The sequence below is a fragment of the Cornus florida genome, unplaced genomic scaffold (assembly GCF_030987335.1).
Source record: "Cornus florida cultivar Cherokee Brave unplaced genomic scaffold, ASM3098733v1 CherokeeBrave_3.0.0_Hap2_Chr04, whole genome shotgun sequence".
Classification (NCBI taxonomy): Eukaryota; Viridiplantae; Streptophyta; class Magnoliopsida; order Cornales; family Cornaceae; genus Cornus; species Cornus florida.
Genome location: NW_026775574.1, coordinates 74,982,631 through 74,988,623, shown reverse-complemented (window position 1 = coordinate 74,988,623; position 5,993 = coordinate 74,982,631). Strand labels below are relative to the sequence as shown.

Sequence of the window (5,993 nt, the reverse complement as noted above, 5' to 3'; positions counted from 1 at the left end):
TGATCTAACTTCAGTTTGATAGATCTCAGCCATGTTCGATCGATCCAAGTCCAAGGTTCGATCGATCGAACTTCCTTCAGTGCGAAAAAGTTTAATTTCCAACTCACAAAAGTTGTCCTTTATCCAATCATTGGGGGATATTTACTATACAACCCCAGCTTATTTTGGGTGTCATTTGACCTACCTATATAAGGATAAGGATTACTTTTTGTATCATAACATAGAGGATCATATTGTATCTCATATCATATCATACTTAGAGAACTCTTAATGAGGGAGAAAAGAAGAGGAGGAGGCTAGAGACACCATTGGAGACACTTTATCAACTAAGGAGCAGATTTCTTCCATGGAGCTTGCCTTTGAGGGTTGGAGGACATCATGAATGAGTGGCTAGACATCCTCTTGGGGCTAGAGTTAGCCCTAACCATGCTTTCTACTTCTTGATTTATGTATTTTTGAGGGGATTTGTATTGTAATTCATGTCTTGACACTTTTATATATATAGATCTTGTTTATTCAATGATTTATGTGGTTTAATGCTTCCAATTGATTATTTCATTCTATCCATATGTCTATATATGCTAAAATAGATGTTCATGTGTTTGTCTCTATTTCTTGTGTTATTGATGGATGTCTATGTGTGTTGATGCTATAGCTCTAGAGATTGTCAAGACTTGGTGTTTAATGTCATGTTTTTGTGGTTTATTTGATGGTTCATACTCATTTCTTGATGGATTGTGCCTCTCCCTTAGTTTAATTAGTTTAATTTCATGTCATTAGCTTAGTTGTAGTGTAGTTGTTAAATGGGAAGACAATCCATGCTTGTTGTTAATGCTCCATACTTATGAAAAGCAAGTAACATGTACCTCTAACCTTATAATGTGTTTGGATTGTGAGCTTAAAGAAATGATTAATGGCTTAATTTGATATGTTATGATATCCACCATGTTGTTTAGACAATATATGCTTAATTTGTCATCCATGCTTGTTGGAACAACCACACACACACACTATATTGCAATACATGTTCTTCCCCTCATTAATAATTCATTAAAGGTGTAGAAAAGCTATGCTTAGTGGTGATCTCTAAACCCCAAGATCTCTCTCTATCTTTTATTCTCTCTATTGCATTATTGCTTACCTTAGTTTAATTTGCATTTAGTTTAATTCAACGAACCAACCACTATTTTGATCACTCGACCTATTAACCCTAATTTTGATTCCTCAAGCTAGTACGACAACTCAATCCCTTGGGATGATCCTTTCTCACTCATACTACATAGTATAGGTGTTAAGCGGTTTATAAATTTAAATTATGTGCCCACTTGACACTAATTTCCAAACTCAAAGTTTTATGCATTAATTTAAATTATGCGCCGTTGCTGGGGATTGATTGATTCACAACGTCGTATTTGTGGAATCAATTAGGAATTAGTACTCTTGATCGTGTCTTTACTTTATTTTCAATTTTTGTTACTTATTGTGTTTGTTCTTGATTGACAAGGAGCATTGAACTAGGAAGCAAGCAAAGGAGCTAAGCAAGCAAGGAAAAATGCTAAAAACTTAAAAATTACTAAGCTAAGCTATAAATTTGGAGTTGAAGTGCTAAAGGATCTTTGTGATCTTTTCTTTACTCATCCCTTAGTTAAATCGTCGGCCCGCGTGAAGGCTTGTAATTCAATTCTTAGATAAATCGTGAGCCCGCATAGAGGCAATTTACTTTTCTTGCATTTTTGTTTAAGTATGGGAGTATGAACATTGAATGTGGAGGAAGTTTGTTGATTATTGATTTGTTGTGAAGGTGAAGTATTTGTTGTTATTGCTTGTTGTGTTGCATTGTGCATGCATGGTCGTAGATCATTGAGACCCACTCTTGTCCCTTTAAATTTTCATCTTGAATCCATTATTCAAAACCCTAGGGGAAGAGGTAGCTCTAGTCAATCCATTGCATCAATGGAAGGACACAATGAGGACCATGTGGAGGACCTTAGTCACATAAACTAACAAGGTATCCTCCACCCCAATGTGTATCATAATAACATGCAAGTTCCATTAAGCATGCCAAGGCCATATGTTCATCCACCACAACAACAAGGCCAAGTTCCATTGGGAATGCCAAGGCCAATCTATGCTCCACCACCTCCCATCATTCAAGGCAACCAAGGTGCCCATGTTGCACCTCCAATTGTTAATCCTCCCCTTACTTTATGAGATCATTATGTGCCTAATGAATATAATGCACCCACATGCATTCAATTGCCACCATTTAGAGCACATCACTATGAAATCCAGCCACAAACCATTCAAATGCTTCCTAATTATCATGGACTTCCAAGTGAAGAACCTTACAAGCATTTGGATGAGTTTTTTGAAATTTGTTCCACCGTAAAATATATGGACATACCGGAAGAGGTCTTAAGGCCTAAACTTTTTCCATTCACCCTTAAAGACAAGGCAAAATATTGGTTTAACAATCTTAGGCCTTTTTCAATAACTTCTTGGGCGAAAATGCAACAAGAGTTCTTGAAGAAGTACTATCCGGTTTCTAAGACCAATGCCATGAGAACCTCAATTCAAGAATTTTCACATGGGGATGGAGAAACATTTCATGAGGCATGGGAACACTTTAATGAATTGCTTAGGAAGTGTCCACATCATGACATGCCCAAATGGTAATTAGTTCAATATTTCTTTGAGAGCTTATCGGACAATTACAAAGGCATGGTTGATGCTTCCATAGGTGGCTCTTACATTGATAGGCATGAGGATGACGTGTGGCGTCTTTATAAGAGCATGAGTGAAATTCTTTGCATTGTACTTTATCTTCAAAGAATGGAATAAATTCTAATGGTAGGAAGAGTGTTGGCTTACATCAAGTCGACCACTCCAATGAAATTGCTGCCAAAATGAAATCATTATCTCAAAGGTTTAATCAATTTTTGATCAACCAAAACTCGGCGAATCAAGTATCTTCCTTCCCTAACCATTCTCATCATGTATCTAATGAAACATGTATGACTTGTGTTTTACATTCTACTTCCAATTGTCCCTATGGACATATGCAAAGTGAGCATCATGAACAAGCAAATGCTGTTTTTGCTAATCAAGGGAACAATCCTTATGGAAATCATTACAATCCTAGTTAGAGGAATCACCCGAATTTCTCTTGGAAAAACCAAGGGGAAGGCTCAAACCCTTCCCAAGGTGATTTTCAAGGAAAGTACATTCCACCTCCACTACAAGACAAAGGTTCCCAAGGTTTTAGATCATCATATCAATCACAAGGAAACCAATTTTCAAATTCTCATTTTCCTAATCCATTATATTCCCAAGGAAATGTTAGAAGTCCCACTTTTGAAGAGAAAGTTTTGACCGTTTTGGGCACTTTAGAGGCAAACACACAATTGCTTCATTCTCACTCTGAATCCATTGTAAAGCTAGAAACCTAAGTAGGACACATAGCTAGCACTTTAAATGCTAGAGAGAATGGAAAAATGCCATTGAATGCCCCACAAAAGCAACAATGTGTTGTGGAAACTCATTCCTCATCGGAAGGTCACACAATAGAGTATGTCAATGCAGTGACTACCTTAAGAAGTGGGAGGATTGTGGACAACCAAGTGGGTGTGTCCAATGAAGAAAGTGAACCGGTGCAACCACAAGTTGACACCCGTCCCGTTTCATATCATATTCCTCCTTCATTGCATATACATAACCATATAAATGAGAAAGTTATGAAAAGTGATTTGACAAGTGATTTTGAAAAGAAAAATGTGCAAAATGATTTGAAAAATTCTTGTGTTGAAGAGACTTCAAAGAAAAATTCTGAAAGGGTTTTTGAACCAAAAGCTCCATTTCTGGATGCCTTAAAATGATCCATTTCAAATGACAAGCAAAAGGCCAAAGTCAATGAAATCATGGACGTGTTTAGGCAAGTGAAAGTCAATCTTCCACTTTTGGATGCAATCAAGCAAATTCTGGCTTATGCCAAATTCTTGAAAGACTTGTGAACCCAAAAGCAGAAGAACAAAAGCCAGACACCTAGAAAAGTGGTCTTAACCGAGCAAGTAAGCTCAATTTTGCAGCATAACACTCTCCCCAAGTTTAAGGACCCCGGTTCACCTACCACTTCATGCATCATTAGTGATCATATCATTAATCGGGCTCTTTTTGACCTAGGAGCAAGTGTTAATCTTCTTCCATACTCAGTATATGTCAAATTAGGCTTAGGAGACTTAAAACTAATGTCGGTAGTTTTACAACTTGCCGACCGATCAATCAAAAAGCCTAGGGGTATCATTGAGGATGTTTTGATTAAAATTGATAAATTTTTCTTTCCCGTCAATTTCGTTGTCATTGAAACGGAACCGGTCCCAAATCCTAAGAGCCAAATTCCCATTATCCTTGGCCGTCCTTTCTTGGCAACCGTGAATGCCAACATCAATTGTAGGACGGGGATAATGAAAATCTCATTTGGCCATATAAAGGTAAAGTTGAATATTTTTAATCCAACTCCTAATTCATTTGACAAGCATGAAGAGATTAATGTTGTAGAAAAATGTTATGACCTTAAAAGTGAAGGAATTGAGTTTTTGTGCGAGACCAAGGTTCCAAAAAGTCCATCTCCAACCTTGAAACCAAAGAAAGTTGTTTCAAAACCTGTTTTGAAAAGGCGTGGAAGCCCAAAGATTGCATTGACCAAGGACCGAAAACGTCTTTTGAGCTTAATCCAATAAGTTCCTTAAAGAACCATTTGTTGGGTGGAGTTCAAAGTACTTATCACCCCATTGAGGAGGGGATGCACTACAAGATGTTTGATCCGGGCTAAAAGAGCCCAACGTTTTGCTAGAGACGTTAAAGACTAGCACGACATTTCGTAGGGTATCAAAACCCTTTCCTCCCTCATTTCTATCTTTAATTTCATTTCTTGCGAAGTCTAGATACTTGTTTTTGGTTCATATGCATTGCTAGGAACTGTGATTAGGATTGCATGCACTTTTATGTTGTGATTGAGCATTTTGCATAAGTTTGATCGATCTCAAATGAGAGTTCGATAGATCGAACTTCGACCTGCATCCAACACTTAAGAAAATTTTCACCCTGCATCCACCTGCATCCAAATCACCTCTCTGTCCCATCATTCGAACTTTCTCTCAGATCGATCATAACTTTTTCGATCGATCCAAACTTCAAGTTCGATCGATCTTGAGTTTCAACACTTGGACAAATTTCTGAACCCAAAAACCTGCATATTTTTAGCTCTCTGTCAGATTGATCGAACATTTTGTTCAGATCGATCTCTGTTCTTCATCTCACCATCTTTGACTTTGTTTGACTTTTTAATTTTTAAAATTCCAAAAATATTTTTATTTTATTTTATTTTCCAAAAATCCCAAAAAGATTTTATTTTATTTTTAAAATCCAAAAAAAAAAAAAAACTTTTATTTTAATTTTTAATTTCTTTTTTTTAACCAAAAAAAAAAAGTTTTCAAGGAGAGATCACAACAGTTCGATCGATCTGAGGTTTCAGTTCGATCGATCGAACTGGTTCGGGAAAGTTTTTAAAAATGAAACTAAGGGTTTCAAGATCAATTTCAAAGATCAATCTAACCCTCTTCCAAACCCTTTTCCTCGTCGCCGCTGCACCCATCTTCTCCACCTCCGGCGAGACCTCTGGCGAGCTTCACCTCATCCTGAATCACTCTCTCTCCTCTTAGATCTCGGATCTTCATCACTTTTTCACACCTCATCCATTTTCTCTCATTTTTGGTAAAATCCGAATTCCTTTTGTGCTTTCAAGCTTAGATTTGATGTAGTTATACTTTAAATGTTAGATCCATGCTCTTTTAATGTTGAAAATCACCATTGATGAAGTTTGAAGCTTTATTTATATATGTGTATATATATATTTTGTTAGGTTTTGTATTTTTTATTGTATTTTAGGAGTATGGGCCTCGTTAGGTGAATATATTGATGCTATGATTGTGTTGATG

The 5,993-nt window shown here is 36.7% G+C and overlaps 1 pseudogene; it reads right to left on the bottom strand.

Annotated features, from left to right (window-relative positions):
* Positions 1–2,564: 2,564 nt before the first annotated feature.
* On the bottom strand, positions 2,565–2,663 carry LOC132305872 (small nucleolar RNA R71; annotated as a pseudogene).
* Between the last annotated feature and the right edge of the window lie 3,330 nt (positions 2,664–5,993).